The 23,049-nt window shown below is 39.3% G+C and overlaps 1 protein-coding gene across 11 annotated transcripts in view; it reads left to right on the plus strand.

Moving 5' to 3' along the window:
- Positions 1–23,049, plus strand: part of NLGN4X (neuroligin 4 X-linked) — a 327,716-nt gene that overhangs the window by 159,353 nt on the left and 145,314 nt on the right. The gene's annotated exons all lie outside the window — the stretch shown is intronic.

The raw sequence follows: 23,049 nt of genomic DNA on the forward strand, positions 1-23,049 counted from the left end.
TATCTTTCTTGGAATGTTAAGGACAGAGTGACTGCTCTGTGGAGTGTTTGCTATGCGGCAGAAATAATCGTGTGCTTTGGGTTATTTCTTATACTGAACAAGCATTTATTTAGAACCTACCATGGAGCCTAGCACTGAAGACAGATGTGATTAGCACAACAGCCTCTGCTGTCACGGCGCAGATGTCCCAAGGTGGGGAAACAAACCTGAAAAGAGAAACTGAAGAATATCAAAGGGATGATGAAGGTCTTATGGAAATTAAAGCAGGACGGGGGTGGTAGGGGTGGGGAGGACATCATTTCCATGGCTCTACTACTACAGGGACAAGTCTTATCTCCTTAATTTTCACTGGAAGGTCATGAGATGACCCTATGACTTAGCTCCATTGTAGATATGGGAAAATGGAAGTACAGGGCACTTAAATCGTTCCAAAAACATCAGGTAGGCAATGGGGCAGCTTTAAAGCTTGGGCTCTTGGGCTACAGCAAGCACACCCTCAACCTCCTCTTGGCTCCGCCGATGAGAGAACAGAGCACATTCCGACTCCCTTTAACTCACCCTGTAAGGACCTCATCAGCTACCCCCAACCATTCTGAGGGAGAGCAGAAGAATGCTTGTAAATGGAGTTAACACACCTTATAAACTCCCAGCCCTGCTCTTGTAATCTGTTATTAATTGTATGCATGTGAAGGAAGCTGTTTAAGGTACCCTAAAGGATCACTATTAAAAATGGTGATTGGTGTGCCGGGGTTTGAGATCACTGGATGGTACACTGTACACTGGGGCCAATCTCTTGATGGGAGCTTATTATTAGCACTGCTCTAGTTAGCAACCATCTAAATGAAGCATGAACAAGACCTAGATCAGCCTCTATCCTTCCATCCCCAAAGGATAAACAGACTCAGTCTCAAGTTGCTAGGTATCATGAGTGATCAGAAGCAAGTGCTTAGGGCCAGCTGTCCAGGAGAGGAGGCCTCTTGATGCATGTCAACAGGATAAATAGACTTTTATTTTTTATTTATTTATTTTACTTTTTTTACATGGGCAGGCACCTAAATGGCCTTTTAAAAGTCCTTCCACTTTAGATCCATTTGCTCATTCATTCACTCAATAAATATTGATGGGCCATCATTCTAGGCTCTTGGGAAACAATAGTAAATACGTTATAGAAATATCATGCCCTTGACCCAGTTAGAAAAGCAGAAGTTACATCAATGAAGAAATCTATTAAGGATGAAATGGAGATTGTGATAAAAGCTGTGAGAGAAAGAAAAAGGGTGAGAGCCCCTGGTGAGGCTGATGGGATGTTTTAGTTTCCTGGTGTTGCTGTAGCTAAGTACTGCACACTCAGTGGCTTGGAACAATTTTATTTTCCCATGGTTCAGGAGGCCAGAAGTCTGAAATTCAGTGCTCCCTCTGAAGGCTCTAAGTGAGGTCCGTGCTCCCTCTGAAGGCTCTAAGTGAGGCTCCACCTTTCTGTCTATATGTCTCTGTGTCCACATTTCCCTCTTCTCATAAGCACACCAGTCATTTTGAATTAAGAGATTGCTCAATGCAGTTTGGCCTCATCTTCAGTAATCACATCTTCAAAGACCCTCTTTTGGGGGGATACAAGTCAACGCATGACATGGAATTTCTTTAGATCAACTAAAAGGGCTGACCTCTTTGAAGATGGGAGAATTGGAGATGATGCACAAAGAACACATGAGCCAGAAACACAAAGAACAGAGCACACATCATCTAGGCAGAGATTCTGATCTCTGTGTTGGCCTTGACACCATCTCAAAGTCTTATGAGTTTTCCTAAAATTTAATAAACGTAGCAGTAGGAGGTCACAGTAACTCTGCAGGGAACCCAGCTTTCTTTGCTACTCATGAGTTTGATTATAACGATATAGTGCTAGAAATCCCATTTGCAGTTCCTGAAATCCTGTGATGGACTAGTTGGACAAGATGGAATAGTTTCTTGTCATTTGATAAGCCAAGAAAAATGCTCTCACCCCGCAAATGAGAAGCAACTTGCCCTGAATTTTGGGCTTTACATAAGCTGACTCTGTATATTGCTTTTCCTTTTCTGTTGAGTTAGTGAGTGGTTAGACACTAAGGTAGATATTTCTGGAATAAATGTGTAATTGAGGTAGGGAGAGGAAAGAAAAAATAGAGAGTTAGTGCTGGAACAAATGGGTGATTAGATAATGATTTTAAAGGAAACCAAGGTTGTAATTTTGGAGCAGGAAACTAAAAATTTGAAATGTAATAATATGGATGCAAAAGCAAGGAGTGAAAAAGATCATAAAAATGTACTGTAGCCATGTGATTTAATTTTCTATGCGTTAATTACTAAAATTTGAACATAAACATTTTCAAATATACACCTGTGCAAATGTCAGCAATGGCAGGTGGTATATCACATTTTATATTTAAAGTAAGTGTGGGAGTTAAAAATGTTAGAAGATGTTTAATTTAGAATCTTAATGTAAGAACGTATTGAAACTATGGAAACATTATTTAGGACTTTGTTCTTGAAGGGTCTCATCAGAAACGATGCTAGTAATAGCCCCTCAACTTTTCTTGCCATCCATTTTACATCAACACACTCCACAATGGGAAACGGCACCATAAAGCAATGAAGTGCAGTAGCCAAATGATTTCTTAACTCCTGTGCATGTGTCACAAGACAGGTCCATAGGCTTCGTCCACTTAATCAGCATTTCCGCAGTGAGGTAAAAGTGTCTTCATCTAAAACATTCTGCAGTCAATTGGTAAAAGTTTCCCCTTGGATCCTTCTGGGAATAGATGAGGAAAGGGCCACAACTGTCATCTAAAGCATGAGTGAAACTCAACACTTCAAAGGACGTAATAGATGCTTGTTGAAACTCTAAAAGAATATACAAGAACAACAGAAGAAAATGCCAAATTCATACAGTAGAATTGATGAAGCAATAGTTTATGGAGCTATGTATTAAGTTGTTTTTAGAGCTGTTTTTTAACATTTTAAGAGTACTCTGATACCGTATGTTGGTTTCTATTTCAATATTTTTAAAAATGTAACCAGGGTTATGTTCCATCTATCCCCAGATACCTAATGGCTGAGACACCATTTCAGTCTACAGTGCCCATATTATGGTGCCATATTGGAGACAGAGTTGGACAGATTCAGCATGTAGACCTGGCAAGTCTTGAAAACTGAAAGAGGGGATTTAAGTCTAGGAAGAATCCAGGTTTTTGGCTTGTGGATGAGGGAAATCAATACATCAGAAGAGCAGAGAGCTCCTAAACATACCTCAGTTTAACCTCTCCTGCCTTCATCCTCTCCCCTGCCTTAATTCAAGTTCAGATTGTCTACATTCTGTATCACCTGGCCCCTTTGCCACCAGATTCTTCTTTATGAAATGTGCATGTCATTGCATCTCTTTCTTGCTTAAACTCTTTCTTGGCTCCCTCCTGTTCATAGCATCAAGTTTGGTGCTTATTTCTGGTGAATGAGTCGATGAGGACAAGGGGGACATGTAAAGGAACTTGCACCCCTTCCTTCAAGATTGAGAGCAAATGTCATTTCTCCGGGAAGCTTCCTGCCTCCACCCTGGCCAGGCGTAGCCTTGAGCATGCCATTGCACCTTTATCCTTATCTTCATAGATTCCTACTTACTTTCTGATATTTGTTTTTGTGACCCTCTCACCAATATGGATGTGAGCTGCCTCGTGCACTAAGGTCATTTTAGCTACTAGATGCCCCTCTGTTGCAATTCCACCTGCCTGTTTACCACCCCTGCCCTTGTTCATTGTTCTGCAAGATTTGATATGAATTGTGTGGACTTTGTAGTCAGATATGCGTAGGGCTCACTCTTGAGTCTTGATCTCATTGCTTTCTCTTATATGGCCATGAGCTATTTTTCTTCCTCTCTTTGACCCTCAATTTCTTCAGCTGTATCATTTTGATAGTTGTTGGTACTATCTGCCATTGCTCAGAAGAGGGCATGCCCTCAGAGCTGTGGGTAGTGTTAAAGAGACGTTCCTTTCTGCTGCATGAAGATCTAAACTTTGCTTGATGGTCTAGCTCCATTTCCCTGGCAGTTGGATAAAGGCATCAATATTTTTGGCGTCCTTGATTATCACAAAGATGACCCCCAGTTGGTAAATAGCACCTGGCCTTGGGGGAAGGGCCACCGAAAATTAAAAGAATGCAGTGAGGTGCCACAGACTTGGGCTTCCCTGAGGGTGATTCCTTTTGTCTGGCCATGTTCCCCACGGGGAGGACCCTGAAGGCTCTCCCTGTAAAGTATTTACAAGAGATATTGTGAAGCATAAAGTTGTTACTCCAAGGAGAAGCCATGGCTCTAAACCTTGCAGAGATTTTTCTTCTTGTCTCTGAGCCGTAAATTGTGCAATATAAAACTCTAAGATGCATGCTGTTGTCCTGCTGGCCAGCTGCCTGCCTGCCCCATGGTTTGAGTTTTATGATTCTGCATGTAGGGTGTAAGGCAGGGTACAGTGTCCTTGCCACAGAACAATGGCTTAACCAATACTTTCCTCCATGATCCCCCATTTGCTACCTGGAAACTCTTCCATTTCTTCCTCAATAATACTTTTTAGACCTGGCTTTTATGATATTATTTCCTAATCATTCCTCACCCCACATTATTTTTATTTTGGTGATTGTTCTACTCTTTCTCCTTATCTGTTTTGTAGTTTCTGATGCCATGCCTTATATATCTTCTAACAACTAGCCCCCCCACATCTTACCCAGGTGTATTTTATTCCTCTGCTGTAGTATACGTATTCTTTGAGGGAAGAGAACATTCCATATTCATCCTCCTTCTTCATAATAGGAAATATTGTGCCTGCACCATAAATTTCCTCTCGTAGCATCCCTGTCATTTTGTTTGTGCTCAGTGACACTGATTTGGCAAAGATGGAGCATGTCTTCATGGGAAAATTTCACCATTGGACGCAGCATTAGGATCCACCCTAAATGATAATCTAGGGTTTTTTAAACCCAATTTTAAACATATGGGCTTGGTGGCTAGTATTCTAAGTTTTTAAGAGCCATTAATTCATTCTACCAACAAATATTTATTGTGTTCTAAATTGTACAAAGCATTGTAATATGTGCCAATAGCGATAGTATAAATAAATCAGTCGCTAGTCTAAGGGAAATAAAATCCCCTTAGGAATGACGGCAGGACAAGATGAGGGTTGGGTGCTGACCCTTATCATAATGGACTCATGGGATGGTGGTGCAAAGGAGGCTGAGTGGAGCTGTTCAGGTTGTGATGTAAGGAAAGGGGTCAGGAAGGAGCTGTTGTATCAAATGGTCCCTAAAGGCAAGCTAGGAGTGTAAACATTAAAGGTACATTTTTGGAATAAGAAAGTTGGATGTATAATCTGGGAAGAGAAAGGGGTCCTTATTTATTGGCAGAGTGTTTCCAGATGATATGAAAAGCAAACCCGGGGCTAGAATTTGAGAATAATCCAGAGTACAATGAATTTGTGGCTAAAGAATTAAATAGGGTTGTAGGTACTAAGGTGTGGGTCCATCAACACTGAGAACATGAATGGACAGGGAATACATGGACTCACAGGCTCCAGCTAGGGGCTTAAAACAGGAGCTCAGTGAGGGATGAGGCAGAGTTAACAAAGGGGTATGGTAGCAAGGAGATAAAGAAGGGATAACTCAAGCATCATCCCAGAGATAGACTCTATATAAGGCAGCAACAAGAGTGAAAGTTAATTCATGGTGGATACTCAAAGAATGCTAACACACATACCTGAAATAGGAAGATCTGGGATTATCAGAAAACTCAAAGTAAATTATAATGTTTACATGATGGCTAGACAAATGGGGTTTTCTAGACACATAGCTGTATAGGGTTTCATGTCCCAAAAGCTGAATCTCAAACCAAGGTTCCAGGGCCCATGGCCTTAGATAGCTCCTTTTGGTTGGTTGATTGATTGAGAGAAGGAAAAGAGAATATGAGAATAACCTGAAGGTAAATATTCCTATGCTATAGATATCCATATAGCAAAACTGGCTAGAAACTTTAGGAAACTATCTCCAGCTTTCGGTTGCAGCCTCTCAGTGTGATGGAAAACATATGCCCTCCGTGCATTCACCTGGACCAGTTGCCTACTTTAGCTCATGAAAGTAAGAAAAGGAGACTGAGTATGCTGTGGTCGATTTTATGGAGAAGCCAGCAGCTCTCCGTAGTCCTGAATTCATAATGGAGGGCTCATATCAGCAGGCTAGATCCTGGAATTGAGGAGATGGCTCCCGGGTGCTGCTTTTATCCTTTTGAGCACCCAGGTGCTCATTTATAATGCCCTCTTTGAGCATCTCCATTGAAGGTATTGGGCAGGAGGCCACGTGTCCTGATCTTGCTTATGATAAACTTCAGTCAGCTTTTCAGTGACTATTTGGAGAGTTCTCCAAGCATGTTAGACAAGAATGTGTTTGTTATGCCCCCTGGTACATGCAGATGTGTGGAGTGGTATCCAGGACCATGAGTGTAAATCTGATGACCACTTCTCTCCCCATCCCATCCTTCACAATAGAAAGAAGAACAAAACTGCAAACCTATGTAATGTGGCTACTTCTCATTCATTCCTTACTCACGGCATCAGCAGTTCTCATTCAACCTTCTTTGCTGCTTTTAGATTTTGTTCTTGACACACTCTTTCATGAATGACATTTTTATTGAACTCTTTGCTTTTATTCGTGTTATCCCCTTCATCCTTAGCTCCAGAACTGTGCCCTCAGTTCCTCTGTGTCTTGTGTAGGATTTAATCGATATACTTCATTACCATATGCTAGATAAATGTGTGTAACTTGGTTTAATTCTTTGTTATGGAATGCAAACTACTTTATCCCTTCCAGATGAAGGATGTGATGAATTATAAAAATATTTGAATCTCAGTTTGATGGAATTAAGGCATTAAAATGGAATTTTCCATTTGGAGCAAAATAACCCAGCTTTACTCCTTGGGACAGGCCCCATGTAGGTTGATGACCTAATACTCTTTCCCAACCTCCTCTTTCCTTGCTTGCTTGTGGAAGAGGTAGCATCAGAGATGAGCAGGGCAACACGATGCCAAAAGACATTTATGGGAGTAATTTCTGAGAAAGCTGTCATTCACCTAATGAAAGGGACCAAAATAGCCAGGACTGCTTTCTCTCTTTTCCCCTGCCTAGATGTAGAAGTTGGTACATTTTTTCCCTGGAGCTCCACTAGTCATCTTATGCCAAGCTATGGCAAGCATGAGGACAAGTCAGAAGCTCAAATGCCAAATATGTTTGGGGAGAGGAAGAGAGAAAGGAAGAAATAGGGAGATGGAGAAAGAAGGAGATGAGAGAGGGCAGGAGAGAATGAGTTCTCCCGGGTATTATTGGTAGCTGAGCCATAGACTTCTATCTCTGTCTGTCTCGTTAAGCAAAGATTAGTTTCTGCTTTTAAAAAGTCCCTAGTTTGGGTTTTCCAGTACATGCAGCCAATTATTTTCGTAATTGATACTGTACGCCTTAATCACAGGTAGCTTTTTATGTGCTAACATAAAATTGTATCGTGAATAGAAAGGAACGCACATCTCCAAACATGTATTATAGCAAGGGTAGAATGCTATAAAACCATGTAAGTGAGCCACTGATTATTTGAGGAATTAAAAAGGACATTTACTTTGTTTTCCCGGTAAATGTAGGTGGGAGACACTGCCTTCTCCCCAAGCTGTGGTAAGTAATGGATTCCACCAACACCAGAGAGGGGGTTATCTTCGCAGTGCTCATTGAAAAGATAAGTGATTCCCGTATGATCTTACATGACTTTTGTAGCCAGCCATCTGTATTACATCTGGTGTGCAGAAGGATGATTAAAAATCTGTGAATGTAGTAAAAATAATATGGTGAAGTGTAGATTGTCACAGGACTGTGTTTAGTGACCATGTGAAAGAAGGAGACAGAGGCCTGTGATATGGGATAAAAGTGTGCAACGGAGCATGCTCTTAGGGTGGAGAATGCCTGCACACACACAGGGTTGGCATCCTTGCGCGCATTCAGACTGTGAGGGCACAGCCGCGTTGCAATGGATTTCAGCTTTAATGAGCTCAACTTGTCTACATTATGGAGTGAATGAAATTACTAAAACAAATTCCTTATTATGAATGTGAGAGCATGTGTGTGTTTCTTTGGGTCAAAATGCCAGCTTTTACTATACCTTGATGTGAAAATGGTGGTGGAGGAAAGGAAAGGGGGGGGGGGGGGGGGGAGAAAACCATAATCAAAGAAAGGGAAGACTGGAATTATGTGTCCCAAGAAAGACTTGTTTCTCATTTATATTCTTGTGGATGTGAACCCATTGTAAGTAGCACATTGAGAAGATATTATATTTAATTAAGATGGGGTCCAACTGAATGGGGAGGAGTTCTTAATCCATATGATTAGTGTCCTTTAGCCAAAGAAATTCAGACACAGTGAGTCAGGGAAGGAAATCCAGAGGAACAAGGAGTCAACAACAAGGGGAGAGAGACCTCTAGGTGACAGGGGCTACAGGTGCAAGGAATCCCAAGCATACAAGGATGTCGGCAAGCTAGCATCAGAATGCTACAGACTTTGGGTGAGAAAGCATGGCCTTGCTGACACCTACATTTTGGGTTTATTGGCTTCCAAACCATGAGCCAATCATTTCTTATTGTTTAAGCCAACACACCATGTGGTGTTTGTCGTAGAAGACCGACCAACTAAGATGGAGGAGAAATGGGAATCTGAAGGAAAAGGACTAAAAAAAAATAATAATAAGGGATTGATAATAGAGAAACAAAATGCCTCTGGGTAGGAGTTCCCAAAATGACACCATTAATTTATATTTTGATACATTTGGGTTTCACAAGCTTATTCTAGGAAGCATAGATGAAGACAACTCTGCTGGTCTGAAAGTGTTATGTACCCCAGAACAAAACATGTTCTTTTAATACTGATCCAATATTATAGGGCAGAACCTCTTGATTAGGTTGTTTCCATGGAGATGTGGCACACCCAGTTGTCTTGTGGCTTTTTTTTTTAATTAGATACAGATGTAACTCTGCCCACTCAAGCGATGTCTTAATAAGTTTACTGGAGTCCTTAAAAGAGCTAACACAGGGAAGCATTTTGGAAAAAGCTACACGCAGACATTTGAAAATTCTTGGAGTGCCAACAGATGCTTAGAGAAGCTTGAAGAGAAGAAATCTCCAGAGTGGTGGATGCTAAACTAAGAGATTAAACGTGGGGTTTCACCACTGAGCAGATAAGTGAGGGCCCACTGACGGTTTGAGACAAAGCCACAGGAATCAGAAGCTGGAAGCAATGGAACCACGAACAAGGACCAGCAAATGACAGCCACATGCCATGTGACAGAATCATCCTTTCTTGAGTCAAGGCAGCTCTTTCTGGGTGACTTAGATTAGACATTTTAGGCTTTAAAACTGTAAACTTGTAACTAAATAAATCCCCTTTATTAATGCCAATCCATTTCAGGTATATTGCTTACCAGCAGCTTAAGCAAACTAAAACAGCTGCCAATGCCCCCCTGAAAGCTTTTTATCAGTTATCTATATACACTGAAAATGGCTGGAACCAGAAATGGGTAGTGATGGTTATAAAATTATATAACGTCTGAAAATATACTTCACAACACTGAGGCATTAGCATGTTCATTTTCTTAATCAGTGCTTAAACAGTGTACAAGTATGTTACAATGGTAGAACATGTGCACATATTTCAAGCATCTTCATGCAGGTAGGAAAGTAGAGGAAACTGGAATTAAAGTGTCTAGAAATAAGATGAACAGAGTACATGGAATAAAGAAAAGAATTACAAATGAGAAAAATGTTGAGATTTCAAAGATCCAATCAGATAAAAATAGAAGAGTTCCATAATAACCTATAATGGGTGAGGAAAAAGAAAACTTGGGGTTTGTAGCTAATATCTGAGCTATCCACTTTTTTCTTAGACAATCACAAAACTGAATTGAGTTTTTTTACACATTTAGCATGTTGGCCTCTCTCAGCATGTTTGTGTGTGGCATTTTTAATCATGCAATTTAAATAAAAATAGTTTGAAAAAAAAATAAAACGCCTTCAATGTATAGAAGACTGCCTAGGAAAAATTAAGCACCAAATAATTGGGACCGTAATTGCTGACCTGTCTTACATGTTTTGGATGGGAGAGATTCTGTACAAAGAGCAGAATTTATGTTTTTCTTGCACCAAAGCAAAATTTCTAGAAATTATCTGATGAATTCAGCTTTAAAGAGGAAACTGTGGCTTTGTGGTGAGCGTTGCATTCATGTCAAATTGATAGGAAGATCTTTTGACTGTTTAACCATTGAACCTTGAAATTTCTGCCAGTAACCCCCCCCCAAATAACCTGGATGATAAAATATGATAAACGTGATAATTGTGTGGTCCAATTTCATATAATAATTTCTTTTTTTTAATTTTTCTATGTTGTCTAAACTTTACCGACTTTTAAGTATTTACTCCAAAGTGTTTACTGCATCTTTCTCTTCTCCAGTGCACTTGTCTTTTCATGTTTTTTACTTTTGGTGCCACATTTCTACATGTGTCTGCTGGGCATGGCACATCTCCCATCACTAAATGATCGGCCACCCTTTCCAAATATGTCCAAACAAATGTGCATGCCCACAATTCCTCCAAAGGTCCCTCCTCTTTCCCCTGCCACAATATCAGTGTTTACCTCAATCTGCCCCTTTTTACGCAGTTTTAAGGTGACCCGATTTTATGTCTGTATTTCCTGGAATGCAGTTGCTCCCATAAAAATTCATCAAGTCCCTCTGCAGACTGATAGAAACAGCAAAGGTTCACATGCTTCGGAGGCGATTTAAATGTCTGCTTTCTATTGAAAGCCAGTGATGGGTTTTATAATCATCCTAGCCTTCCCTGGGCTATAGATTCACTGTTGAGCTACAGTCTTGTAGAATTAATTATGATAAGATCTTGGCAGTCACAGACCCAGCTTTTCAAGTGCCTGTTAGTGCTGTGAGACATTACCGTTCATGTAAGGATGGGAGTGAGAAGATGCTTAAGTTCCTATAAGGATGGAAGTGAGAAGACATGCAAGGGTTTTGGAGTGGCAGAAATAAAAGACCGACTCCTGGAAAACCTGATAATTTGTACAGCTTCTCCAACTGTTAGGTGGCTGTGCAGAGAAGATGCTGATTTGCTGATGACACCTAAAAATTGGGCCAAAATAGGGAAGAAACAAAACGAAATGGAATAGTTGTACACCAGTGAGCAAAGCAAGGAACCAAATAAGAGAAGGTAGACAAAGCCACCGCAGGACTGTAAACACTCGTCTGAGTAATTCTTCGGCAACCTCAGAGGAACAAAGACATCTCAAATGGTTTTGTATTTGGCGAAGCACGTTGTGTATGTTTTCTTGATTTGTCTTTAAATGTTATCTCTCGGCTACCTAAAATTTTGACTTGTCAAATAATTTATTCTCTGAGATTTTAAATATTCAGTTTTCTGGTTTACATCTCCATATACTATCATATAGTTCTGAAAATAATATTAGCATCTTTCAATATTGTAAACATTTTATTTTTACTATTCTTTCTTTCCAGTGCTATTTGAGTGTCGATCATATTCCAAGTATAAGCTTTGGGAGTACAGCAATGTACAAAACAGATAAAATTCCTGCCTCGTGCAACTTACTTCCTATGGATATGGGGTGGGGGGATGGAGAATAAACTTAAAACATAGCTCAGTTATGTATTATGTTAGAAGATGGTGAATGCTATGTGCTACGGACTAAAGTAGAAAAGAATAAGGAGAATCCTATTTGTTGGGGAGGTTGCAACTTTTGGTGTGGCAGTCTACATAGTCTTGGTTGAGAAGGTAAAACATTATGGGGTCATATATATGTGCAGGAACCTTCAAAGTGGTCATGGGTGAGTCGGCCAGTGAGGAAAAGGGGAGCCACATGTAAGCCATATGCTTTGTAGCATTTTGGGAGAGAGAGTTTTTCAGCTGTGTGAAATGCCAATAGGACAAGACTAATTCATACTGAGGACAGAGCAACTTGTAGGTCATTAGTGGGGTGTTGGGGGCAAAACCCTGATGGGAATAGGTTTAAGAGAGAATGGGAGTAATGGAGTTGGAACTGATCCATGCAGGCAACGATTTTATGAAGAAGCAGAGAAATAGGCTTTAGTTGGAAGAACGTATAGACCCAAGAGATAATAACTGTATTGTTTTTGAGATGGAAGTTCTAGCAGCATGTTTGTATGCTGACCCAGATGTGTTGTGTATTAGTCAGTTTAGATGAAGATAGGCTGTGTAACAAGTATTCCTGAAATGTTAATGGCAATGACATCTAACCACAAAGGCTTATTTCTCTCTCATGTTCCATGTTCATCAGGGATGGGGTGAGGCTCTTCTCCATGTCAACTTCACTCCAGGACCCTGGCTTATGGAGCAGACTACATAATTTTAGGATAGAGAGGTTCACACTTTGAAGAGTAATACAGTACACCTCTTGAGGAAAAATAATCTGATGCTGTAGCAGAGAGGATGATTGGTTATTGACTGGGTGGGAGACAATGAGCTGTGATGCTGAAGAGTTGGCCCACAATTGATTCTCTACTATTTATCCAAAGTGAAAAGAGGGAGGCACAGAGGATGGGAAATTTATGAATAATTGATCATGGTTGATAAGTGGGTGTTTGAGGGTATTCTTTTTCAGATTGTTTAAGCTTCCTCAGTGAGCAAGATGTCAGGTGATAAACCAACAGTGGAGAAGGTAAAGGGGGTATTGGGGATTTAGTGGGAGCAAGAGGATCTAAATAGTCATCTAGAAGAGCTTCAGTTAGGCAATTGTGTTTTTCATCTGTATTCATCTCTAGAAGTGTAGGTATGGACTAAATAGTTGAGATTTTGCCAGGCAAAAACCTAAAATTAAGAGTGGGACAATGAGATGGAGGGAAAGTTCTAAGTGCTTGTGTCCGTAATCTTAAACTCAAGAAAATTGAGTTGGTTGCCTCTTTCCTATGTAATCCTCCAGTGGGAGTTAAAATAATTTTGTAAGTTTGCCCCAAAGTATACATTCGTTTAAATAAGAAATAATAAAAGCATATATATTCAAAAGCCGTGAATCTCAGGAAGATGCAGACTTACGCTTTTGTATTCTTCAAAATTAAAGTGGTACCACAGCCAATTAACGTCGGAAATAAGAACAATTAATCATTTGTTCAATTATTGCCCAAGAGGATGGAGAAGAAGGCATCAAGTAGGTGACTGATGTAAAACATTAGATTTCTTGTTGATATTCTTTGCTCAGGACGCAGCCCTGGCACAATGTTGAAAAAAATAGTTTGTTTGATTAAAGAATAAACAAGATATGACAGCTTGATCATATGTAGTTGAAACAGAAAATGGCAAACCATTTTCTCAGTAAATAAGTGGATGGCTTCTGTTCTCATCATTTTCGTTCAAGATCATATTTTGCCATGTCAGCTAGAATTTGAGTGGCTTTCTTCACAGCCCAATACATGTTGTGTAATTTGATTAATTTTTATTCAGCATAAAGTACGAATTGAGAATATATTGTGCCACGCAGGACAGGTAGTTGCTACAAATGGGGCACAAACCTTGATGCAGTTCACAGTTAGCTTTAAGTCTTGTTTGGGGAAAGAAATCAGTAATTAGGGAGTAAGATAATGTATAATTAACTGCTAGGATGTGAGGGGTAGACAATTAGAGAATAAAGCAACACAGAGTTTTAAGGTGCTGATTGTGGGTTTTAGGCAATAATGAAAAATTACAGAAAGCACCATCATCAGCGTGGGCTGAAAGTATCTTCAGGGGGTGCTCTGTGTTTCCTTTGTATCATTAGCCTCTAACCAGTATTGGTCTAGTTTGATAGTTTCCCTACAAATGGTTTTTGCCTTCTCTTCCTCCACGAGAGAATTGCTGGACCCCATAAATATAGAGATTAACCCATGGAAGGACTTGGATGATGGATTTTAATTTCCCTGAGATGAAGTTTAGCTACAAACAAAATGGAATCACATTCACTGCCTTTCTCTCATTAATCCAAATATCGAATCATGACTCCAGCCTGTTTTCCTAAGTCTGCAGCAATCTAAAAATCCCAAAGGCAAATTTTAGAACCCCTCTCCAAATCTAATTTATTTTGATCAGTCGTTTCATATGAATTACTTCTGTTTTCATCACCTAAAATATCTCTGTGATTCAGTATTTCATCGTTCATTAGGACAAAAGTTGGATATTTGTAGATTATACGTATATTAAATCTTTAATGATTCATTCTGTACTGAAGTTGAAAATATCCATCATAGAAAATCTATATAATGTTTTGTTGCATGCTTACATGTAAGTCTTTAATTACTTTTAATCAGCTTATGTAGTTGATGTAAACTATCAGATGTCACATAAAGATAAAATTTCTGATTTAACAGTGCTCATAATTTAAATGTTATGTTTAAAATCATCTAATGATTTTAAATACAGCAAAAATGGAATGCATAAAGTTGCCCCATATTCATCCCATATATATTTTTTAAAAAATTTTTTTTTTTTTATGGAGGAATGGAGCTCTGTATTATCTCATGTCTCCATCTTTTTTTTTTTACATGGGCAGGCACCGGGAATCGAACCCGGGTCCTCGGGCATGGCAGGCAAGCATTCTTGCCTGCTGAGGCACCGTGGCCCGCCCCCATATATTTTTGATAACTCATGTGATAAGATTTCCCTTAAAAACTATGTCTCATTTGTGTATTGTATGCTAAAAATAAAAAAAATAACTGAAAGCTTAATCATTTTTATATACCTCCAAAATAAGCAAATAGATCCCTAAATAACGGGATTTAAAATAATTATTGTATCCCCTATATTATTCTCTTTGTTTTTATCAGATAATTGCTTTTTATAGGCTTATATATTTATCTGTAGTAAAACTTGGAGAATATCTGTTTTACATTTTAGTCAGATTTAAAATCTTGAACTCATTGTGTTTATCAAAATTGTCTACATTAAAAATTAACATAAAATTTGTCTTAACAATGAAAATATAATTTTTTGTTTAAGCTATCTATGCTTCCATTATTGTATGAGTTTTTGCTTATTTATCATATAATTTATATTGAAATAAACTTGTATGTACATATTTTAACATTTCATTGAAGTTGGTTTATTTTTACTCCAGTGAATTAATGTCACCTGAAATTCAGCCAAAGCCCTATGATTTGTCTTTTTTTATTAATTAAAAAAAAATTAACTAACAAAACATTTAGAAATCATTCCATTCTACATATGCAATCAGTAATTCTTAATATCATCACATAGTTGCATATTCATCATTTCTTAGTACATTTGCATATGATTTGTCTTTTGTTGGACAATTTATGTGCAACTATTATATCCTTTTGTTGTATTTCAGTGTTTTACATGTTCTTAGTCTATTCAAATTTTATCTTGTGATGACGTATTGTTCAAGCCTATTACATAGAGATATTTTTAGGTAGGCCCTTAATATAGCTTCTGACTAAAATCTTATGGGTGGGTGTGTGAGTAAATTTGACTCATCTGGAAACATTTTCTTTGTGTTGATTTTCACTACCCGTTCTACTAATGTGGAAGTATCTGTTTCTTTCTTTTAAGTGGTTCTGTCAATGCATGTATCATCTTCCATTAGGTCACATCCTACAATTGATTATCAGAACAAAATCAGTAGATTTTATTAAGATAATAACCTTGAACCTAAGTGATGATTCATCAGGCTAAATGAGCCTGATGGTCTATAGCGGTGATCAAAAAGAATTCATAAAACCTCTGACCCTGACCCTTACATGTAATACATGTGCTTTTCAATGATCTTCAAATATGAAAGAGAGAGGCACTTTATTACTTAGTCTTCTTGAATAGATATTAATTTGGCATTCACTAATTTTTATTTTAAATGATTCAGTGCATCTTTTGGGTTTTCATTGCTTTGCAGTTTTCATCCAGGGGTCCTTCGAGACATCTCTGCCTTGGTATGATCAAGAAGTATTTGCGATCTCAATGCAATTTGTACCCTTTGCTCCAGAATCTGAGGAATTAAACTGCCTTTAGACAGCAATTTGAATCCATTCTCCTATAACCAGGTTACCAGATTACAGCTCCCCAAGCTGGGAAAATCCTTCTGTTTATTTTAGACAGTTAAACTACAGCATATGCATGCTTCTCAATCATTTTTATGAAACTGGTCTGTGCCATACTTTATCTCTGCAAAGAGGGTCCTGTGATGGTATGATTTATTTATTCAAATAAATTTTATGTTGCAAAATCAGCACCATGGCTGACATGCTTTGTAGAGGTTAAGTAACTTATTCTGTTTTTATTTTCCTATACTGCTTCATTTCATTAAATCTGCATCTTCAGAAATCTTCATAGCATCGTCAAAGCCAGTTCCTAGTAGCTCAGGAATTTGACCTAATGACTGATGGCTTTTGCTTGGTTGAAAAGGCTATCCATTTCTTTCTGCAGATTTATCCATAGCGACTGCTTCTCCGTTTTCTTGGTGACTTGTGAAATTTTTTGAAACTATCCAGAGCCATTTAGGTTAGGTTCATAAATAGAATTTTTTTCCACAGTGAACTGTTCCCAGTCTCCACCAGCCTTCTCAGCCTGTCAACTCATAATATCTGGCTAAAAGAGACTAATACATTGCTGCCCTGTCTTCTGTCATCTCTTTCTAATTATTTGGATTCAAAGCTGTAGTCCATGTTACACACGTTCATTTAGCTGTCCAATTAACACGTTTCCAGGCAATTCTGAGAGTGAGGCTGACTCTTCTTCCTTCAGCCCAAACAAAAGAAAGTAAATATAATCACTTATATGACATTGCCCTTTGCTTTGTCTTAGAATTCTTAGGAAAAGATTCATTAAATGAGCATACTCCTCCAACTTCACAGCATGAAATTGTCCACTGAAAATATAGCTTTTTACTCACAGCATGACAACTCTTCATTTTGAATTAATAGAATTTGAATAGGTTATAAATACTGTAACTTGCATATGGTATTATGGTGTTTGCATTTGAAAAGTTTAACAATGTCAACGGGCAGTTGGCAAAGACAGAGTCCATTACTTAGTAAACATGACTTAAATTGGAGTTGAGCCAATGAATCCCTTCCCCTGGGCTGGTTTTGGAGTGCTGACGTTTCCGTTACAATGGCCATGGCCAAGATGGCAGGAGGGAAAATGGCCAACTCTAGGTCATCTAAGAAGTAGGAGAAGTTGGGCTGTTCAGTGAGGTGTTTGGCTGCTAGCCAACTCCCCTTCCATGCTTGAGGAAGTGTTTACCTCAGACCATTCTCAAACTTGGGGGCTGTGGGGTGATGGCTATTGGAAAACTGAAGATTTTCCTCCTGTTAACTTCATGGTGTTCTAGTTTGCTCACTGCTGGAATGTGATATACCAGAACAGCTATTAGATATATATACTGAGCAGCTATTAAAAGGGGAAATTTATCAAGTTGCACATCCATAGTTCAAAGGCTGTGAAAATGTCCCAATTAAAGCAAGGCTTTAGAAATGTCTAATCTGAGGCATCCAGGGAAAGAGAGCTTGGTTTAAGAAGGCCGATGAGGTTCAGGGTTTTTCTCTCAACTAGAAAGGCCCCTGGTGAATGTACCAGCATCTGCTAACTTTCTCTGCAGTCTTCTTGTTTCATGAAGCTCCCCCAGGGATGTTTTCCTTTTCATCTCCAAGCTGCCTAGGCTCTGCAGCTCTTACCAAAATAGTTCCCTCTTAAAGGGCTCCAGTAAGCAACAACACCTTGAATGCATGGAGAAACATCTCCATGGAAATATGTAATCAAAAGTTACCACTCACAACTGGGTGGGTCACATCTCCATGGATAATTTAAAAAGTTCCACTGAATAATACTGAATGAAAATGAAAGACACGGCTTTTCTGGGGTCCACTACAAATTCAAACCAGCACACATGGTAAGCTCAGTGGTTTGCAAATGAACAGAACCCCAGTGGTTTTAGCTGGTCTGGAATAGCTGTAATGTTATACATTCAAAATTTAATTTCTTTTCTGCTGTTTCCAAGTCTTTATCTTGATCCCAGAATTCTAAAATTATCACAGGAAGTTTAGAGCCGAAGCGTACACATTTTTGGATCTATGTTTAAATATGATGAATCTTAGAATGCAATTTATCTTATTCCTCCAGTGAACATGGGAGATTCTAATTTGGGAACAAAACCAAAAATTGTTTTTTGTATTGACTTCCTCTTTACTAAGTGGCAGCCATACTGGTATTAATTGGAAAGAATCTGTACTTCCTAAGTCGTGCTAATAGTACATGGGACCTACTGAGTTTTTTGGTAGCCGGTGAAGTTCACTGGGTATCATGATTGGCCGTTTTTATTTTTGAAAATAGCATTGGGCTATAGAGGCAGCTCTGCTGGAGAATGATGATAAAAGAAGGAAGTGTTTGAGCCTAGCAGAATTCCAGGTGAAATGCCTGTACAACAATATGTGGTAACTAAGCAATTATTTCCTGATGCCACTTTTTCATAGCAATAAGGAATCCAATCGAAATGGAATATTTTTGCTTTTAAAAGGTGTTTTAGTTCAATGCATATGACAGCTTCATATGTACAACATGGTGCCAAGCAAAGAAAGACTCCTTTTTTGAGGAACTGGAGTTAATTTGGATTATGTTCATGGAATGTCTTTAGAAAATGTGGTACTGTTTCTAAATGATCTCCAGCAATGAGATGATGTTAATCAGAGTCTTCCATCTTTCTAGATGGAAGCGTTTAATCACATGCCGCCTGTAAGTATAGAGGTTTGACCTTTAAAACACCTTTTATTGCCATCATCTGTGCAATGATTGTGTGCCATCAGAGTGGCGGGGAGCCCGCTAACCTGCTCGTACATGCTGTATAGCTCTGAAAACCTGGGAGCCAGTGTTGGTGCTCTGGTGTGCGGCAGGGCCAAACCGTGGGGAAATACAGTCTTCCCAGGTTGCTCACAGGCTGCTAAGTGAAAGAGTCATGCTGCCGGTGACTTCACACGGTAGGTGGGCCATGCTTGCACTAGACCTGGTGTGAGGATGCATGGAAAAGCTGCCTGGTTACTGAAGCATCCCGTCCTGTCGGGGCAAAAGCTGGACTTGGCAGGCAGGTCAGTGCCAACTTCCTCCATCTCGGTCCAGGTCTTCACAGCCTTTCTGATCCCTCGTGGAGAGTGGTGGCCATCCTTCCTGCTGAGAATGACCTGTACGGTGTTCGAAACTCTTGCCAAGGGATTACAAAGGGGCAGCAGGCAAGAATCAAGAAACACCGCAGAGGGGTTTTCAAAGCACAAGAGAAGACTCTAATACATTCCAGCTGCTGCTTGCCTCTCGGAAAAATTGTGTGATTTGAGATGTCAAAGGCTTATTTGGAATTTGTAGGCATTTAAGAAATAACGTTCATTCTATTCTCTCTTATCTCTTAAACATTTAGAAGTGATTGCTACTTTCTGGAATGAGTTGTGGCCTTTCATTCCAAAATGGGCTTTAATTTCAAATGTAAGAAGCGCACCAATTAAAAAAAACACACAACTGTTTTGTTCTGTTTTGAGCACTTTGGCCGATGGAAATGGAGACAGCCCATGTGGTGTGTTTTGAACAGACGGGAATGCTTTCCCCGGTCCAGCCTACGCTCTGCAGGAGGACATCTGGCGGCAGGCCGAATGCTTTCAGCAGCCTGCTGGACCCCAGATGGTCTGTGGTACTGGCTTCCCCTCCCCTTCATTTCCTGCCTTCCTCATGTACCTCACAGTATTCACTTACCTGTAATTTAAGAGAATTCATGGAATTGGCTTAGCCGATGCCTTGCCATATTTAAGAAACATAGATAGTGAGAGAATAGATGTAAATGGATGTCATCTCCCTTTATCTACTTGCATGGTTGCCCATCTCTGTTAGGTTTATCTCACCATCTAACAAATTACTACAAATATAGTGGCTTAGAGCAACATGTATTTATTATCTTATGGCTTCTATGGGTCAGGAGCCAGGTGTGACTTAGCTGGGTTTTCTGATTAGGATCCCGTCTGGCTGCAATCAAAGTGTCATCTGCATTGGATTTCTTTCTGAAGCTTGATCTCAGCTTCCACATTCATTCAGGTGTTGGCAGAATTCAGTTTTCCCAGATGCTGCCAGCAGTTTCATGCTCTTTGGCCCTTTCTCAGACCATCTCACCACACAGCATCTTACTTCTTCCAGGCCAGCAGGAGAATCTCTCCCTTCAGCCTTATATTACTGCAGGCAATCTCCTTTGTTAATTGTAGATGCAATCAGCCATAGATGTAATCAATTGACTAGATACAAATCCATCTATGGAATATCCTCACAGTAACATATCAGGTCACTGCCTGCTTGACCCAAAAACTGAGCACCATAACCATGCCAAGATGTAATCAAGTGACTACAGATACAAATCTGTCTATGGAATATCCTCAAAGTAACAAATCAGGCCACTGCCTGCTTGACCAAAAAACTGGGCACCATAACCATGACAAGTTAGCTCATGTAATTAACTATCACTCAAACCAAGGGAGTGGAATCCCATCACCTTGGCCCTGTAATGTAGCATAATCAAGGAGAGACTCTTCCACCATATTTTCAGGTCCAGCCCACATTCAGTTAGTGGAAAATATAGAAGGACAGCACTCATTGGGGGACCACCTTAGAGTATGTCCACTTCATCATTTCTCCCAATTCTTACCTGTTCCATGTATTAATTTCCTGAGGCTGCCAAAGTTAATTACTTAAACGAGAAATTTATTGTTTTAAAGTTCAGAAAGCCAAAAGGAAGGTGTTAGGAATGTTGGTTTCTCCTGGAATTCCTGAGGAAGAATCTATTCCATGTCTCTCTCTTTTAGTTTCTGATGGTTGCTAGCAATCCTTGCTGTTCCTTCATTTGTAAATGCATCTTTCTAAACCGTACCTCAGTTTTCACAGTAGTTCTTTTCAGAGTATCCCAGCATGACCTCTCTTTTTCTTAAAAGGGTCATCGGATTTAGGGTCCACCTAAACCCAGGATGATCTCATCCTGAGGTCCTCAACTGATTATTCTTTCAAAGACCCTATTTCCAAATAAGGTCCCATTCTGAGGTTCTGGGTGGACATGAATTTTGTGGGGACCCTATTCAACCCACTAGAGCCCACAGAGCTTTGCCCATGTCTGACACTGCCCCAAGCCCTGGTATCAGCTTGCATCAAGCTCTCTCTTGCCCTCCATGCTTCTGTTCCTTGAACTATAACAATATAACAACCCACATCATTGAGTGCATCACTTTGATAAGTGCTGTGCATGGATCACTTCATTCCACCCACCAAACTGTCTTAAATGCTAAGAGGTGATGCCACATTCCTCGCATTACAGGTGAGTAAACTAAGGCACAAATAAATTAAGTGACAGCTTGTGCATGGTCTTCTCAGGCAACCTTCTTCTTTTCTGAGTTTATTTTCTTTATGTCTCTTCATTTTTTCTCCTTAACTCCCAGTTCAGTTCATAGCTCACACACTTCTCTAGAGCACCTCTTCTTGATTACCTGCTTATACAAGGTCAACATGGTTCATATATACACATAAATACATACATGCACATGAACACATATATATGCAAATGGAACCATATACAGGGTTAACATTGTCATGGTTAGAATTTTAAATTTTGGTGTGATTATTCCATTAAAGGCCAAGCATTCCAGGAGATTGACTGACTGCATGAAGGCAAAGAGTGGGTCTTCCTGAGTTCACTATTGCATCCTCTATCTTAATAGTTAAAAATAAATTGGATAGTGGGAAACCTTGACTTATCTTCCTATAAAAGCATTTTGTGACTCTGAAGGGATATAAAGGAGATTCCTTGCCGTTTCTCCACCCTTGGATTTTAAGCTCCATACTCTGTTTCCAACATGAGTATTTTGCATAACCACAAGAGAAGGAATGCTTGATTGGATTAATTGGAATCATGCTCATAAATATTTTCTAAGCAGCTCTGAGAAATGCCTCAGGTACTTTGGTGAATGAAATGGAAAACAAGAAAGTTCTTGATAAATTCAGTATCATCCCAGCCTCATATATAGGGCATAATCACGATCATACACCCTAAGTTCTACCAGTGGCTATTTTTAAGATCTTCAAAGATTATTTGACCTGAAATTCTCCAGTGAACTAGCTCTGTAAAATAATCTGTGGGCTCTCATTTTATCATTGTTTTACTTTCTCCTGTTATCCACTGACATTTTATAAATTATTTTTAAATAGCACCTGGGTTTCTGCATGTCTCCTTATACTTTTATTTTACCTATATTCCTTTTGCAAATAATGTTTATCTGATGTTCTCATATTGTTTTATAATGATATTTAAAATAATAATTCTATGTATAATTTTTAGTTCTTCTATGCCATAATATTCCTAGCCTATCCTTTAATTGTCCTTTATTCTTGAGCTTAATGGAGCTTAACTCTGCTTAATTTCTTATTTGGAATGATTCTTCATATGAATTTTTCCTAGATACATCAGGATGGTTATAGTTTCTTAGCATTCTCATCTCTGAAAATACCATCCCTGAGGACTCATTGGCAAATATTTCCCATCAAAACTTAATAGATCCAGTATCATCTGCAGTTAGTGTTTCAGGGAACTCTAAAGCAAATGAGATTTTTGCTTCTCTGAATCACCCCAAAGGCCTCCTAAAGAGCTTGTCACAAACCAACCAACATGCCGCGCGGGTTGCTAAGACTCATGAAGACATCTTGGAGTCTGTGCTGGTTGGAAAGGATTTATATACCCTAGAAAGTCCATGTTTTAATCATGATCCAATCTTGTGGGGTTCTTTTAATTCCTATTGAGCGCTATAGGTTGGAAACTTGATTCGATTGTCTCTGTGGAGATGTGACTCCACGCCTTCCACGTGGGTCTTGATTAGCTTACTGGACTCTTTTAAAAGAGGAAACACTTTGGAGAGAGACAGAACCACAAGAGAGC

The sequence above is a fragment of the Tamandua tetradactyla genome, chromosome X (genome assembly GCF_023851605.1).
Source record: "Tamandua tetradactyla isolate mTamTet1 chromosome X, mTamTet1.pri, whole genome shotgun sequence".
NCBI classification, from domain to species: Eukaryota; Metazoa; Chordata; class Mammalia; order Pilosa; family Myrmecophagidae; genus Tamandua; species Tamandua tetradactyla.